Below are 19,439 nucleotides of genomic sequence, written 5' to 3'. Positions count from 1 at the left end.
TACTATGGTAGAGCCAATGTCTGGTCATCCACTAGCAGATGCTCAGCATAAATAAGCTTCTAGTGGAAAATAGGGATGCCACTCATGCATTCCACCATTGATTTAACATTAGAAATATCAATGGTGTACACCATCTTCACTTCAAGCCTCATGCTCTGCCCACAAGCTTTTTTCACAGAGATATTGTCATCACACCTCTTGGGTTAAAATCAATTGCAATATTACTTCATTCTGGATATGGTTAGCAGCAAGAGTCCAATTCTCTTCCAGAATCGATGAGGGTGAAACAATGATTTGTTACGCACTCTTGTTCTTGAATCATGGCTTTGATGTTTTGGACGAAATCCTGGGATCTACTTTCAGTTCTATTGGTTGTCCGATTTGCTAGTAGCCTAACAAATAGTTTCATTCCAACTGCAATTTCAATAAACAAATTAAAGGTCGAGTCCTTATGATGCCACAATCAAAAATTAGAGAGAGAGAGAGAGAGAGAGAGAGAGAGAGAGAGAGAGAGAGAGAGAGAGAGAGAGGACCTTTGGGAGGTGCAACAGGATTGCACTGTATGGGTTTATACTATCTGGAAATAACCAGCAGGACCACCGCTCGGAAGTTGAAGTCGGTCCAAAATCTTGTCCGAGAGAGAGAGAAAGATATAACACTAACCTCTGAAGGAAAAAGAACTTTATAAGGATAGGGAGTATTTCAACACACACAGAGAAAAATAGAGTAAGTCCTAATTGAGAGAAAGTATAACATAAACATACCTCGTTCCCCTGGTAAATCATTGATCCAATTTTCGCGTGCATCTTTCACAACATTGATTAACTGAGAACAAAATTTTGTAATTATTTCAATGCATAGCTTTATGTTAGGGAAGACTATGAAAAAAAAAATTAGGATATGTTAAATTATAGAAGTCAATACCATATAACTATATTGAAAGGCATGTGATATATCTTAACCAAATTTTGAATCAATCATAAGTACAGTATGATAACTAATGAAAAGGATTGCCTCAATTTAAGTTTGCCTCTAATTTGTCTACAGTGAAATGATCATAAGTAATTTGGTATAGAAGTAAAATCCGAATCTTCAACTACATACTTTCTATAGCAATTCCCTTCTTTCTACAATTGTTGCTTCGACCAATTCAATGGGAACCCTAATTTCCGTTAAATTAAAATAATCATAATAGTTTCCCCCTTTATATCTGTGATGAAAGGGTAATGATAAAGGGAAAAAGAAGAGAGAGAAAAGAAAGAAAAGAGAGAGAGAGAGAGAGAGAGAGAGAAGGATATGAAAGAAATTCAAATCAATTTCATAGGATGAAATGTTGGATTAAACATTCACTTCAATTTAAGACAATTCCACCTACACTAATAGATTTCTTCCTCTTAAAACTAACCAACAACAACAACAACAATAAACTAATTTAGGTTCAATGGTAGTCATTCCTATTGGGATATGAAATAGTTCAAGATCAACCCCACCTTGTAATCTCCAGGGTTACTTTTGAAAACTAGAATGATAAAACAAATATTAGAAAAGTAAATACCCAAAATGATTATTACCTTGATCCAACAGCCTGAGGAAGAAAAAGAAGCGTAAAAAGAGGAGATTGACAAAAGTGATACATCTCCAGGAAAGTTTGCATCAACAATGAGTTCAATCTGTGAATTAATAGAACGTTTTACCCCCAATTCCATTTAGCTTTAAACTATCTGCAACACAATACAATCTTAGGCAACTTAATACAAAAGTAGAATTTGATCTACATCTGCTTAAATTTCTTGAGGACAATAATACACAATTGCTTTTTTTGAAGTTCATAGAACAAGATTGGAAAATGAAATGCATAAAATGAGTCTTACCTTGGTGTGGAAGCCTAAGGAAGAAAGCATACGACACACAAAAAGAGAGATCGACTTGAATTAAGCCTCAAAAGAATGGAGGAGCCATAGCAGATCTTCATCAATATAAGGAAAAGATGGAGCCGCCATAGAAGATCTAGATTTAGATTTAGAGCATCACCGCTATCTTGTTTAGGTTAGGGCAAACAAGTCGTTCCCTCACCTCAACCCATGGGAATTACTTATTTAGCCACTTGCATATTAGTATTTACATAACTAGCCACTTTGCCTTTATGTCAACTAGGAGTGAAATAGGGTTGGATTGGTCTAATTGACCCTGTTTTTGGGCTTAGTTAGACTTGTTAAGCATTGATTGACCCTGACAAACTTTGAGTAACCCCATTTAGCATTGAAAACCTGTGTATGAAAGAAAAAAAAATTAAAGAAAATGCACCTTAGGGAACATTTTCAATGACTAGAAAGCTATAGTGTGGAAAGTCACTATTAAATCATGGCAGTACATCATGATTAAGTTCAGAGTTGGATTGGGCCGTGTTGGGCTGTGCCAAGGCAACAGTCCCTACAGCCTAATCCAAGGTGGGTTTAAGCCCCGGTCATCAGCATACCCTACCCAGCATTTACACTGTACCTAATGACAATAAAATGACCACCTATTCAAATAGTACGTTCAGCAACCTTAGGTACTAAAAGCAATTTACCCCATCATTTGAGGCCATAAGATCCAGTGCACTCAAGGTTCCAAGTGCATTGCCCAAGGTTTTATACAGTGACTAGCAAAATATTGGGTGTTCAAGAAATTCTTTAATTACTCTACTGGATTGCATCTAAGGACCCCGTATGCATTAGGGCATTAAACAACTGCGTACCTTTGCATGCATTTCCGTTAATTATGTATCTTGGTGAAGGAAAAAGACCCAGAATCATGTTCTTCTTGACCATATCTTATAAGTTCTCGCTGAACACGACATCTCAATACAATTACATCTTCATCATGCTCCTATAAAAGTCCATTACATGTGATTCCTACTTATTTTATCTCAAAATTTTGTTAGAAGAGCTTGTAAACTCAAATTAATTGCAACCTATGAGAAAACCAATACTCCATATATTTGCCTAGGGGAGTACATGGCTTTAAATAGGAATACTAGAAGGGGAAAGAATACTACAAAGAACGCGAACATTTAATTTTATGACTGTCATCTACTACAAGAAAAGGTTAGTGACAATAATTATATTGCATTATCGACGTTTAATATATTAAAATAATTACAACTAGATTCTTTATGCGATAAAAAGCCAAAATCAAGGTTTTTTAGGCAACTCATAGTATGATTAAACTCTTCAATTCAACTCCATATGAGGGTAACTAACTAAAAGTTGCAGGCGTAATATGAGTTCAACCCTTTTTGGATTTGGTTGAATGGAGGATCTCGCATTGTTTTCATGAAGCAAATCTTATTGTGGATTTTCTTGTGAAATCTGCAGCTAAGGATTAGACTTCCACCTCTATTGGAAAGTGACTGGAAATATATAGAAGAAGTTACAATGGGATGCTATGGAGCTCCCAAGTTTCAGGTTCAATAAGACTATGGAATATTGTTTTCTGCTTTATCTTTAGTCATGAGTTCATTATGACTGCCCTCTTATATAATTATAAAATTACTATTGTCCCTTGACTTCTAATGGTGTTCATGGCATTATTGGAATCACCATCTCCATATATTATTGTATTGATTTTTGAAGCCGGGATTATTGTATTGATATGATTATTAGATAAAAATTGATATAACATTGTTAAGTGATTGTTTAGGTTAGATGTGCAATGCCCATTTTTCCTTTCATACCTTTGGAGCAGAAGTGAAGTGTGACTTCTCATACCTTTGAAGCCCCTCAAACAAAAGTGTTTTGTGTTCTTTGATGCTTCCGGTAAAGTTGAGCTGTTCTCATTCAACTAGGTATGATTTGTTTGGTTAATTGAATTGCAATTCAACTCAGCCCAATCTTTTCCTTTATCCATTGGATACATATTCCTAATATGATACAAAACATTTCTTAAAATCATGCAACCACACAATACTCGATATTGATACTTTAGACTTTGCTCTCTAATATTTAAGGTAAATATCGTACATTTTTTTTCTTTTCTTTTTCGATAAAATAAACCACTTTTAGGTAATATTATGACTTCCAAATTTAGAGGGCTTAAATGATCATAAGAGATTCCTCTCCAGATGGTACATGCATTTAGATAACATGCATTGACTGATTGCTCTATTTATCGAAAGTTTCTTCTTTCTTTGAAATATAGTACATAAGTTCCAAAGTCATAGAGGATTTGCGTAAGAGGACTAAAGGGCACTCAGTTGATATTGCCTGATAGGGGAGAAGTGACGAAGGGCTGTGTCCATTGGAAGTTACGTATCTTATTTACTTTTTTTTCCCCCTTCTATAATACATATTACATATTTATAGTTACAAGAGTCCTGCTCAACATTAATATTGGACTCTAACTCAAGAGTTTGAATTACTCAAGTTATCTCTTTGTGTTTGGTATGAACTGTGTCTTGTGTGTTTGAGTGCAACTCTAAGTCTGATCCACTTGTGGATAAGATGTAATTTGCTGGAGTCTCTTGAGTAGTTGAGTTTGAGTCTGGTTCTTGAAGTTTTGCACGCATGGAGGTAGTAGAGTTTGAGGGGAGTTCTTGAAGACTTTCGCGCATGGAGTAGTGGTGGCTAGGACAACCCTAGATTCTGCTATGGTTGCCTGTGATTTTCCTGTTTTGCCCTTAGACTGCAAAATACCATTATTATCCTTAACACGCCCCCTCAAACTCAAGGGCGAAGATGAGACCTTGAGATTGGACAAAAGAGTACTGAACCATTGATACGATAAAGGATTTGCAAAGATATCTGCAAGCTGATCCTTAGTTGATAGATACCGAACTTGGAGATCACCCTTGGCAATCTTATCCCAAACAAAATTAAAATCAATCTCCATGTGTTTAGTACGTGCATGGAAGACAGGATTGGCTGTAAGATATGTGGACCCCACATTATCACACCAAAGAATAGGAGCAGAAGGCAAATAAACCATTAACTCTATTAACAAAGATTGTAACCAAGTGAGTTCAGCAGCCACATTTGCTAGGGCTCGATATTCTACCTTAGTACTACAGCGAGCTATAGTTTGTTGCTTCTTAGAACTCCAAGAGATAAGATTGCAACAGAAAAAGATAGCATGGCCACCAATAGATTTTCAATCATCAAGGCAACCGGCCCAGTCAACATCAGAAAAAGCCAATAAAGAATTCATAGATCGATGATGAACAAAAATGCCATTAGAGGAAGTTCCTTTTGGGTAGCGTAAGATGCGCTTGATGGCAGATCAATGATCAACAATGGGAGAGTGCATGAATTGACAAACTTTATTAACTGCAAATTAAATATTAGGCCAAGTCATAGTTGCATACTAAAGAGCACCAACGATGCTCTGATAAAGAGTAGGATCCACCATTAATTCACCAGTAAACTTATTGAGTTTGTCAGTGACGGAGGCAGGAGTAGAGATAGGCTTGCAAGCAGACGTATTTGTACTCTTAAGAAAAGTGTTGAATATACTGATGTTGAGAGAGATGAAAGCCATCATGAGATTGAGTGACAAACATGCCCAAAAATAATGAAGAAAGCCCAAGTCCTTTAGGGAAAAAACAAAGCCAAGATCACTGAGGAATCGGGCCAATAAAGCATCAGAACTTTTAGTCAGAATAATACCATCAACATATACCAGAATAAACATAGTGCTAGCAAATCCAAAAAAATAATAATAATAAAGAGGTGTCAATCTTAGAGCCAATAAACCCATATTTAACCAGAAATGAGCTAAGCCGGTTGAACCAAGCACGAGGAGCCTATTTTAAACCATAAAGAGATAGGTGAAGTTTCCAAACATGGTTAGGATGAAGGGAGTCAGTGAAGCCAGGTGGTTGCTTCATATATACAATTTTATGCAAAAACCCATGAATGAAGGTATTTTGAATATCCAATTGGTGAATAGACCAAGACTGAGATATTGCAAGAGCCAAGACTAGACGAATGGTAGTTGGTTTGACCACCTAGCTTAAGGTTTAATGATAGTCAAGGCCTTCCTATTGATTAAAACCCATAGCCATTAAGCGGGCTTTGTCTCTTTCAATAGAACCATTTGCCTTTCGCTTGACTCGAAAAACCCATTTACATCCAATGACATTATGAGAAGAAGGAGGAGGAACAAGAGACCAAGTACCATTCTTCAAAAGTGTATAGTGAGGGTATTTGTTGGCAATAGTAAAGGAAGTAGGTTCAATGTGGGTGTGATCAATTTGGGTGAGAAGAGCCCTAGGGTTTACTTTTGATCTAGTGATCATGGGATGAGTTTTTTGTGAAGGTTGGAAAGTGATGGGTGGCAAAGTAGCCTGGGAGTCAAAGGGTAGGTCAACAACTAGACGAACAAGAGAGAGAGGCTCGGCCAAGGGAGGTGGGGAGGGAGAGGATTCAGCCAAGGGGGTGTGGGAAACCCTAAAAACATGGGGACTAAGAGAAGAAGCCACGGGGGAGGAGGTGTGGGACCCAATGGGAGAAGTTGGGGTGAAGGATTCTCCAGGGGAGTTCAACTGAGGTGGGGCTCCTAAAATTGAGGGAATGGGGTTAGGGTTTTCCACTAAATAAGGTGGAGACCCTAAAATGGAGGGAAGTGGTGGTGGGGTTAGGGGAGGGAGTTACCTCACTAGCAAGGAAAGGAAAATTTTTTTTCATCAAATATAACATGTCAAGAAATAAAGAGTTTTCTTGTAATAGGATTAAAACACTTGTATCCTCTATGACAAGAACTATATCTCAATAAGACATCTAGTTCAAACCAAAATTCCAGCTTATGTTTATTATACGGTCTCAAATATCGATAACATGTACAATCAAAAATCCTCAAAGAGTCATAATTAGGCTAAACTTCTAACAATTTGAAATATGAAGAGGAATGTTTCAGCACTGGAGTAGGCAAACGATTAATTAAAAAAGCTGCAATTTCAAAGGCATGCATCCAAAACTTTTTAGGGCAAGAAGCACGAGCTAATAAAGTTAATTCAGTTTCCACAGCCGATGATGGCGCTCAACAGCACCATTCTTCTCATGAGTATGAAGACAAGGGAGCCTATGTTCAATATGACACTATTGAAGAAAAGTGGAGACAGTTCTATATTCACCTCCCCAATCACTATGAAAATGCTTGATTCTTCGAGAAAAGAGATTTTCAACAATCAACTTAAATCTCTTAAAAATACCAAGTACCTCAAATTTAACAGTCATAGGATAAAACCAAATAAATTTGCTAAAATAATCCACAAAAATCACATAATATCGAAACCCCTCAAGGGACTCCACAGGAGAAGGGCCCCAAACATCAGAAAATACTAAGTCCAAAGGTCCGTCAAAAACGGATTTTGATGGGTGAAAAGGAAGTTTGTGACTTTTCTTTTTCTGGCAAGCATCACAAATATAAACAAAATCATCTAAACTAACTGACAACTCAAAATTAGAAATTAAATTGTTAAAAACTTTAGAGGTAGGGTGCCTTAAACATGAATGTCAATTCCAAAAAGAAGTCTTTTCTCCAACAAATGCTTTGGGAGTAAGGGTGTCAATCGGTATGGTTTCCGTAATTTGGTATGGTACCAACTTTTAATACCGAAAACCAAAAGCATACTGTACCGAATTTACATGGTACAGTACGATTTATGTATTTACAAAAATGGTTCGGTATGATTTCAGTATTAGACCGGTGCGGGAAAATGGTTTAAACACAGTATCTAGTGCGGTATAGTTTCAGTAAGAATGAACTTATGCCACTTTTGTTATTAATTCATTAAGATCCTAATGAAATTGCGATCGACCAATAGATAGAATTTGATATTAACAGAGATAAAGCAAGTAAATCTAAGTAATAGAGACAAAACAAATAAATCTAAGAAAATGAGTGAAGGACAAAACAAAAAACTGAAATAGGGAATTAGGGATAGAGTAAAGGTAAAGTGTTTTAATTGTAAAATTACAATTTATATCCCTTAATTTGGTACGGTACCAACTCGGTACAGTTATGGTACATACCAACGGTATGAGTACTAAAAACCATAACCATACCGAAGAAACTCAGTTTCGATACGTACCATACCAAATTTTGAACTATACTGTATGGTGCGGTTTTAGATGGCGCGGTTTGATACGGTTAAACGGTTTCGGTACGCAATTGACACCCTTATTTGGGAGAATGATTGAAGCCAACAAAATTTGGTATAATCCATCTTTAACGCTACACTAAAGAAGACTTCTCCCCATTGTACGATCCTTCACATAACAGATATCAGGATGAAATTCAAATAGAGCATTATGATCCTTAGTGAATTGGGAGACCGATAGTAAATTCTTGAAAATAGAGAGCACATGAAAACAAACTTCCAATAGACTGGAGAAGAAGATGTACCTATATTGATGTTACCAATATTATTGATAGGAAGATCAATGCCATTACCAACTTGAACCCCATCTGAACCACAGTAGGGTCACGCAATATGGAGATTCTCAAGTGCATTGGTGATGTGATGTGTAGCGCCATAATCATGGTACCAATTAATTTTCATTTGGAGGAGACGCACTAGAAAGTTCAGAAATATTCACAGATGGAGTTGCATTAAAGGTACCTTGAATGGCATGACTGAAACACTGGTAACAGTCATTTGCTCTATGTCAAGAACGATCACAAATCTGGCAGATAATACAATTGCTAGCTTGATGAGGTGAAAACAACCATGACCAAATCTGTCTCTTGGAGAAAAACGACCTCTGTAAGGGTGACATGGAGACCTAATAGGGGTGGGTTGGCTAGTGGCTTATGTTTGCCATAGGGGAAGAAGAGTCAACAGTTGTTAGTTCATCTCTTTACCGAATTTCTAGAGTCAATAACATACCTTGTAATTCACATAGGAGATGGGAGAATGGCGAGTGGTAATGGCAGTCACAAAAGGAGAGTATTGAACTCCCAAACCATTCAAGACATGTAGACAGAGTTCTTCATCATTCACAGGCCATTCCACAATGGCCAATTGATCAAAAATATTTTTTATGCGAAGAAGGTAATCATGAATGCTACTATTACCTCTTCGAATATTTTGGATCCAAAGGTGAAGTTGCATTATGCGAACAAAAGAGCAAGTTGAGTAGATCTACTCAAGCTTAGACCAGACTTCTCTAGAGATGGAGCAACCTATAACTTGCACATGAAGTGGTTCAGTAAGGGAAGCAATGATCCAGCACATCAATAGTTGATCCTGATGATTCCACTTTTGATAGTCAGGATTTGGTCAAAAGATCGTAGCATCATCTTTAGAGCCATCAACAATCTCAAATAGTTCGTATGTCTTCAGAAGATGACCTATATGAGATCTTCATAACAAATAATTTGTCTCATTAAGCTTTGTTGAGAGGAAACCATTGAGGGAGGGAAACAAATGGGTGGGAACCTAGAGCTATGATGACATGTTAAAAGCCACGAGTTTGGGTTAGAGAGACACGTTTTTGAGTAATGAAGAGAAAGAGAGAAAATGTGGGGGAGAGAGAGAGATAGAGAGAGAGAGAGAGAAACAGACAAACACACACAGAGTTTTACATGGTTCGGTTGATCTCTGAAACCTACATCCACTGGAATGTGATTTGCTTCCTTGAGATTGACTGTAATACAATTACATATTTATAGTTACAAGAGTCATGCTCAACATTAATCTTGGGCTCTAACTCTAGAGTTTGAATTACTCAAGTTATCTATTTGTATATAGTATAAACAGTGTCTATTGTGTGTTTGAGTACAACTCTGAGTCTAATCCACTTGTGGATAAGATGTTATCTGCTAGTCTCTTGAGTAATTGAGTTTTAGTCTAGTTCTTAAAGTCTTGCACACATGGAGGTAGTTGAGTTTTACACGCATGGAGTAGTGGTGGTTAGGACCATGGGCGGAACCAGGATTCAACTGTGGAGGGGGGGGCGAAGAATGAAAATCCAGATAACCTTCCCACTTGGGGAAGCACTAATGTTTTTTCGGAGTGTGGGCCATTATAAGACCAATTGGGGATCCCAATTCTGAATTATTTTATTATATTAAGGAATAAATCCACACATATTTTGTGGGGCCTACACATATTTGAAAAAATAGATAAATTATTGATAATGATATTTTTTTAAAAATACCGACAAAATATAGGTAAAATAAAGATAATACAATAATATATATATATATATATATATATATATATATACTATAAGGGGATGTTTGGGTTTTTGGCCGGTAGTTAGCTACCTTATACTATATATACGATATATCGATATCCGATATATATCCATATTTTCCGATTTATTTATTTATTTATTTATTTATTTATTTATTTAATTTTTTATATATTTTTTTTCTTTGGTGCAAATTGAAATTTTCTTTGGTAGAAGATGCATATCAATTTAATTTTTTTTAGGTAAAAGATGCAAACCAATGGTAGTTAGCTACCTTACTAATTAACTTCTTACCAAAAAAAAAAAAAGCTACCTTACTAACTATAGACATTTGATTCACAATATAAAATCAAATAAAAAAAATTGCAAAAGAAATAAAGAATAGAGAAAATCAAATCAAATAAAAAGAATAACAAAAAAATAAGTGAAACAGAAACAATAAATAAATTGAGGAAAAAAAAAAAAGAGTACATGATTGTGGAGAAGATTTTTTTTCCAAATTTTCATTAATCATTCTTATACAAAGGAAAGAGAATAAATAGGAAGAAAAGAGGAGAGACGAGAGGGGACAAGAGGAGAGAATAAATAGGGATTGAGGAAACTAGTTTCAAATTAGGAATGACATTTTGAATACCTAAAAAGATTTTTTTTATTTTCAAATATTTCCTTTAACCCACGTTTATGAAAGAGAAGAGAATAAATAGGAAGAAAAGATGAAAAAGAAGAGAGGGGAGAATAAATAGGGATTGAGGAGTTAGTTTTTAATTAGAATGACATTTATACCCATTATTTTATCTTTAAAAATTGTTCTCATATTGAGAGGGCCAAAGTGATATTTCACATGTGGGAAGAGAAAAAAAAGGAAAATTAAGGAAATTAATATAAAAATGGAAAAAATTACAGTGAGTAATATAATTTAAAAAGGGGGGGGGGGGGGGCACGGCCCCACTGCGGTTACATCACTAGCTAGGACAACCCTAGATTCGGCTAGGGTTGCCTGTGATTTTCTTGTTTTGCCCTCAGACTGCAAAAGGCCATTATTATCCTTAACACCTCGTCAAAATAATTAGGAGTGCTTCTTTTGCTTTTGGTCGTTATCATCATCATATTGTTAGAGTTCACCACTTCCGAACTTTCATGTTGAATCTAATTTCCATTTCGCTCAATTTTATGGCTTAGTCTTTAGCTCTATTATGACATGGTAAGCGGAACTTCTTTATAATATGCTGAACTACTCATATTTTATTTTGTGCATTTCAAAGCAACAAAGGTCCTTGCATGTCCGAAGATATTGTGCAGTAAGGGTGTCAATTTGCAGCCCGAATCGTTAAAACCGAACCGCATAAGCCCATCATAGCCCTAACCGAACCTTAATGGCATGTTTGGGTTGAGGGTCGCAGAGCCCGCACCAACCCAAACCCAATATAAACCGTTTTACAACCTGTTTTATAGTTTTAAATTAAATATTGTTTGAGTTATCATATTACCACTAGGTAGTTGGTATAAACTATCGAAAAATTGAGCATAAGATCAAATAGTCTTCTACTACTTGTAAAGGACAATTAAAAAGATTAAGCATCAATGCCCAATTGAACGTACCAAGTTTGTTTAAATTAAGTAAATATTTATCCAATGTAGAGATATTTCTTTACAAGCCAAAAAAAAAAAAAACAATTTTATAGAAGGGGGAAAAAAATCAACATTCTCACAAAACAAGAAGTCAATTTCAAGACAATCAATCATAGTGCCAATTGGAATCTTAAAAAGGTTTTTAGTTTGAAGGTTTGATTCAAAACTATCCGATGGAGCTTAAGGAATGAGCTTGCAATTTCTATGTTACCATTTATTATCTGAGTTCTTGATTTCTATAAGGTGGGTAAAATTTTTATAATGTACAATGACTTTTCATTTTTTTAATGTGAATTGATCAATAGCAATTTTGCTTTCCATAGAATTTTGGCTCTTGTTGCAGGATGTTCAATTGGTTCTTTTTGTTCTTTTTTCTTGCATATCCTAAATTGTTAGCCCAAACCATTAGTCAACCCTAGTATAGACCTTTAGCTCAAACCGTTAGTTAACCCAAACCCAAAACACACCAAACCGGCCCAAAACCGCGCACCGTTGACATCCCTATTGTGCAGTAAAGAATTCCCAAACATTAATGCTTGTTTAGTTTCAGTCATGAGTTCATTGTGGAGTTCTTGTGCCATGGCTCTAAGAGGAAAAGATCGACATGGACAAAACTAAGAAAGACCAAGAGCCCGAAGACTCCAAATGCCCTTGACCTTTGTTTTGAAATTTTGGTTCAAAGTTTCCTTTGCCTTCCATTATCATCTATTTACAATGCATCACTTGTATGCAAGGAATGGAAGAATACAATTTGTGACCGTAAATTCCTTGAAGCTTACCACCTCAACGTTGGGTTGGCCTTGCTTTTCCAAGAGCAAACACTAAGACCCCGTGACACCGATCCTCCTGAAGTCAAAGAAAGCTTGCATTCAGAAAAAGCATCATCAAGTGTTCCAGAGGAAAGAGTGAGACTATATGAGACTCAACTTGTTACAATGAAAGAAGGGCTGGTTTCTAAAATCCAGTGCGCGCGTGTTCGTATCAGCGGAAAGATTGTAGGTTCATGTAATGAGATGGCATTGATAAAACCCAATGACGAAAAGCTTGACTTCTTCCTTTTCAACCTTGCTACCCAGGAAATCCTTGAGCTTCCTCAGAGTCGCTTACCAGAAAAAAAACAAAATCTCCACCAATATTCACTAGGGTTTGATCCTAGAACCAAAGCATACAAGGTGCTTTCTTTTCTTTGTGTTTTTGAAAGCCTGACCCTCAAGATTAAGGTACCGAGCCAAGGTTCTTCAAGATCGAGACCAATCACAGAACCTCTACTCAACTTATCTGTCAAGTCAGTTTGTATAGCCATCACCTTAGCTATACATCACCCCAAAACCACCTTGTATAGCCAAGGGCAAATGGCGTTCCTGGAAACTAGGTGGAAATATTCTGCAAAACAACAATAAAATCAGAATTAAATTAACTCCTAACAATAATTAACAGAAGAGTTAAAATTCACAGAATAAAAAATGAGCAGTCTACCATATTCTAAATTATTCTCTAAATAAGAGATCCATAGAGGCTTAGAAAAAAGCAAACAAAATTAGATTTAACATGCAAAACTGAAAATTGTTGTCGGACTTGCTGGATTGGTAGTAGAGAACAACAAGGTTATTCTCATTCATATTTTTTTTGGATAAAAAGAAATGCAAGGAGGTTAGATAGAATAGTGAGGAATAAGACCCTTCCTGGATTCTCTTTAATGGAAAATATCAAGAAACAATACAATACGAAGAAAAAACAAACCTCTTTTCTCCTGGTAAATCATTGATCCGATAAGCTTAGATAACCAATTGAAGAGCAGCTTTAAACGTACGTGCATTTCACCTAAAGGCTGCGTTCCTACCCTTTAATGGACTTCTTCCTCCAGGAACTGAGAGTCACAGAAATGGAATAGTTTCAGATAAATGGGAGACTCAATTCTATTGCAATATGCAATAGTTTAAGGTCAATTCACCTACTGATCTCTATGGTTAAAATATAAAAATGGGTAAGAGGTTAGAGGGGGGGAGATATCAAGATGATTCTTATTTCGATGTTAAGCCTTCAGAAAAAAGAAAGACTGACAATAAATTAGCTAAAAGCCCCAAAATAATGGAAGAGACACAAGGGAACTTCCTCTAGAGGATGGTAAGGGCTATTATGTAGAGAATGATGACCTTCCACTAACTCCTAACCACATTTTATAGGCTAGGGTGGATGGAGTCATTCACGTACCCCAAAACAACGATCCGGACTCCGAAACAATAATCCGGAATCCAAAACAATGATCCAAACTCCAAAACAACATGGTAAAATTACTTGATTAGCTACAATTAGGTATGTATTTTCAAATTTACTGATAAAAGGTATGTATTTACATAATTAACCATGTTATCTTTACTTGAACTCCACATATTACATCTTGTAGAGGTTCACTTGTGGACAAACACCAAATTTTTGAGTACCCACATTTGCTATTCACAAAACACTTAACAATCTTGTATTCTGCAATGAAGAATCATGTTGCTTGCCAAAATGCCTAGAGCCATATAGACAGTAGGAGACTGCAAGAATGCCCATTAAGACCCCCTAGTTGAAAAATATATTGTTGTAAAGTTTCTTCTTAATTAATGAATTCCTTGACAAGTTCAATTGCATTACAGCTGAAGCGCTTAGTTGGTGAAAGTGTTGTGCAACTTTGGATAGTATCCTTCAATTCATGTATTGCGGTAGAGCCAATGTCTAGTCATCCACTAGCTGCTGCTCCGCATAAATAAGCTTCTGGTGAAACATAGGGATGCCACTCATGCATTCCACCATTGATTTAATATCAGAGATATCGATGATGTACAACATCTTCACTTCAAGCCTCATCCTCTGCCCACAAGCTTTTTTCACAGAGATATTGTCATCACATCTCTTGGGTTAAAATCAATTGCAATATTGCTTCATTCTGGATATAGTTAGTAGCAAGAGTTCAATTCTCTTCCAGAATAGATTAGGGTGAAATAGTGATTTGCTATGCACTCTTGTTCTTGAATCATAGCATTGATGTTTTGGACGAAATCCTAGGATCTACTTTCAGTTCCATTAGTTGTTCGGTTTGCGGGTAGCCTGACAAATAGTTTCATTCCAACTGCAAACTCAATAAACAAATTAAGGGTTAAGTCCTTCTGATACCACATTAAAAAATTAAAGAGAGAGAGAGAGAGAGAGAGAGGACCTTTGGGAGGTGCAATAGGATTGCACTGTATGGGTTTATACTATTTGGAAATAACCAGCAAGAACATCGCTCGGAAGTTGAAGTTGGTCCAAAATCTTGTCCGAGAGAGAGAGAAAGATATAACACTAACCTCTGAAGGAAAAAAAAGAACTTTCTTCAATAATTTTACAGATATTAGAATAGGGAGTATTTCAACACACATAGAAAAATAGAGTAAGTCATAATTGAGAGAAAATATAACATAAACAAACCTCATTCCTCTGGTAAATCATTGATCCAATTTTCACGTACATCCTTCACATCATTGGTTAACTGAGATCAAATTTTCATAATTATTTCCATGCATTGCATTGTGTTAGGGAAGATAATGAAAAAAATTTAGGATATGTTAAATTATAGAAGCCAATACTATATAACTATAATGCAAGGCATGTGATATATCTTAACCAAATTTTGAATCAATCATAAGTACAATATTTGAATTAATAAAAAGGTTTGCCTCTATTTCTATTTGCCTCCTATTTGTCGATAGGGCAACAATCATAAGTAATTTGGTATAGAAGTAAAATCTGAATCTTCAGCTACATACTTTTCTATAGCAATTCCCTTCTTTCTACAATTGTTGTTTTGATCAATTCAATGGGAACCCTAATTTCTGTTAAATTAAAATAACAACAATAGTTTCCCCCTTATATCTTGTGATGAAAGGGAAATGAAAGAGAGAGAAGGATATGAAAGAAATTCAAATCAATTTCATTGGATGAAATGTTGGATTAAGCATAATCATTTCAATTTAAGACAATTCCGCCTACACTAATAGATTTCTTCCTCTTAAAACTAACCAACAACAACAACAATAAACTAGTTTAGGTTCAATGATAGTCATTCCTATTGGGATATGAAATAGTCCAAGATCAACCCCACCTTGTAATCTCCAGGGTTACTTTAGAAACACTAGAATGATAAAACAAATATTAGAAAATTAAATACCCAAAATGATTATTACCTTGATCCAGTTGCCTGATGAAGAAGAAGAAGCATAAAAAGAGGAGATCGACAAAAGTGATACATCTCCAGGAAAGTTTGCATCAACAATGAGTTCAATCTGTGAATTAATAGAACGTTTTACCCCCAATTCCACCATTTAGCTTTAAACTATCTGCAACACAGTACAATCTTAGAGAACTTAACACAAAAGTAGAAGTTGATCTACAACAGCATAAATTTTTTGAGGACAATTATACACAACTGCTTTTTTTTAATGTTCATAGAACAAGACTGGAAAATGAAATGCATAAAATGAGTCTTACCTTGGTGCAGAAGCCTAAGGAAGAAAGCATACTATAGAAGAAAGAAAAAAGAAGAGATCGCCTAGAATTAAGCCTCAAAAGAATGGAGAACCATAGCAGATCTTCATCAATATAAGGAAAAGATGGAGCCGCCATAGAAGATTTAGATTTAGAGCATCACCGCCACTCATCTTGTATAGGCTAGGGCAAACAAGTCGTTCCCTCACCTCAACCCATGGAAATTACTTATTTACCCACTTGCATGTTTGTATTCACAATTCTAGCCACTTGGTCTGATTGACCCTGTTTGGGCCTAGTTAGCCTTTTCAAGCACTGATTGGCCTTGACAACTTTGAGTAACCCCATTTAGCATTGAAAACCTGTGTATGAAAGAAAAAAGAAAAAAAATTAAAGAAAATGCACCTTAGGGATCATTTTCAATGACGAGAAAGCTAAAGTGGAAAGTCATTATTAAATCATAGCACTATATCATGATTAAGTTCAGAGTTGGATTGGGCCGTGCGCCAAGGCCTTAACCCTAATTCAGTCCATGCCTTCGTCAAACTTAGGGTGCATCAAGGTGGGTTTAGGTCATCAAAACCTAATTTACACACCTAATGACAATAAAATGACTTCAAATATACTTCAGCAACCTTAGTACTAGTTTACTCTATTAGAATTTCAGTGCACTCAAGTCAAGTGCTTGCCTATCTAACTAAAAATATTTCACAATTTTTGAATATATAGTTACCCAATGCTAGGGCATACCCTACCGAGCATTTCTAATTTGTATATTAAGGAGACAGAATACACAACACACCTATTCATTCCTAGGGAAGTAGGGATTGGTTTATCAGGGCTCCTCTAGGGTCTACTATAAAGCAATACCATCGTGATTTGAGGCCATAAGAACCATGATTCTTTCCTTTATCATTTTTATTGGAGTATTTGGACTCTTGTAATCTTTCTATTAATTATCGCATTTATTCTTGTACGTTCATGATTATCTATTACTTGCATTTATTATTATTGATGGCGGTAAGACCGTGGATCCTATGACGGTTCACTCCCACAGGTTGTCGGGCTGGTAACCAAGACCGGCGCGTGGGGTGTGACATCGTGTCAGAGGGGTCGTGTCATCCCAGTCCGACATGGCGGGCCAACACTTCGAACCATATCTTTAAGTTCTTGTTGAATATGACAATACAATTACATCTCACATCATGTTCCTGTAAAAGTCCCACTACATGTCCTTCCAACTTATTTTATCTCAAAATTTTGTTAGAAGTGCTTGTAAACTCAAATTAAGTGCAACCTATGAGAAATCCAATACTCAATCTTTGTCGAGGCGGATAGATGGCTTTAAAGGGGAAAGAATAATGTGAGAAAAAAATATCACAATGCTCTTAATTTTATGACTATCCTATGCTACAAAACAAGGCCAGTGACAATAATTATATTGCATTATTGACATTTAATATATTAAAGTAGCTGGAATTAACCGAGGTTATATTGCACTATTGACATTTAATATATTAAAGTAATTGCAGAGGTTATGGTCTCTTGAGGGTAAGGACCATTGCAATTTTGTTGAAGGATTTTTTTCTCACTAGTTACATACATTTCCATGCAAATTTAACTTATATTTGCCTAATCCCAAAGGTGAATCAACCCGAAATGGTTGACCATTATAGATCAACTAGTTGATGTAACATCTCCAGTAAGGTGGTGAGCAAGATCATGGCATCAAGGATCAAGAGTTACATAGATTCTCTTAGGGCCTGTTTGATTACATGAGTCTGGAGATTTCAAATCTATAGATTTCAAATCTATAGAATTCTAAATTAGAGTTTGGTGGGAACGGCTCCTAACTATTTGACGCGGTGGGTGACTTTTGATCCTAGATTTCCCCCTCCGTCACATTTTGTGGGGTCCCGGTTTCGTGATTCTGAATTTTTGTAACCAAACGGGTACTCATTGTTCATGTAACCCCACGAAGCCCTCATATATCCCGATAATGTAATCAGCATATGAGGCTTTCCATTACATTGGGCAAAAAAGAGACGTAAGAAGCACCTCATGGTCATTAAGTTAGATATGAAAAGGCCTACGACTATATGGAGTGGAAATTTATAGAAAAACCATTAGTGCTTTTGGCTTCTGCGAGCAGTGGGTGCATATGATTATGTCATGCTTGAGTTTGCTATCTTACCAAATTTTGGTGAATGGAGTCCCCATGATCCAATTACACCCACCATAGGGATCAGACATGGTGATCCCGTTTCCCCAACTCTACTTGTATTGTGCTCAAGTCCTAAGTGCTAACGTTAAATGAAGCTAGAGAGGCAAATATAATTAGTGGGATTAGAATCAGAAGCAGAACTCGACCTCTCACCGATTTAATTTTTGCAAATGACAATATTATCTTCTCAAAAGTTAAGGTGATGAAAGAAGTGCATAACTTGAGGGAATGCCTAGAGTTGTACTACAAAGCAAGTGGGCAATGCATAAATTTTCAAAATCCAGCATCACTTTCTTTCGTTGCACTCGTAAGTTCAAGAGATGGTTTGCAAAGATTCTTCAAAATTCCGCTCCTCAGGTCCCAAGAAATATTTAGGTCTTCCCACTAAATTTGGTATTTCAAAGATAGAGCTATTTAAGGAGATAAATGAGAAGTTAGGGTGCAAACTTCAAAGGTGGAGGAGGAAGCTGCTTAAGGCCGGCAAGGAAGTGATGATCAAGTTTGTTGCTCTATCAATGCGAAATTATGCTACTTCCCAGTTCCCACTTTTGCCTAAAACACCTAAGAAGCTCAAGCAAGCAATCAACCAATTCTACTAGGGTAACAAAGAAGACAAGGCAACACCTTGTTGGGTCTCTTGGAGTACATGTGCAAGTGTAAGGATAGGGGTGGCCGTGGGTTTCGGGATCCTCAATATCCTGGGGTTGGAGAGGAGTCTTAATTGGTAGGGATGTATTGAATAGTGGTTTGATATGGATCAATTGAGGGTATGTGTGGGACAACCCATGGCTCCACATGGAATTATATGCTGTAGCATAGCAAGTTTAGAGAAGAAAGTTCATAGCTCATTGATCAAGAAACTAGAATGTAGAATACATAGTTGGTGCAACAAACCCTCTCAGACG

The sequence above is a fragment of the Hakea prostrata genome, chromosome 11, assembly GCF_041222555.1.
Source record: "Hakea prostrata isolate BN-2017 chromosome 11, UWA_Hpros_2, whole genome shotgun sequence".
NCBI classification, from domain to species: domain Eukaryota; kingdom Viridiplantae; phylum Streptophyta; class Magnoliopsida; order Proteales; family Proteaceae; genus Hakea; species Hakea prostrata.
The sequence above is the reverse complement of the archived record's forward strand: the minus strand, read 5'-3'. Positions refer to the sequence as shown.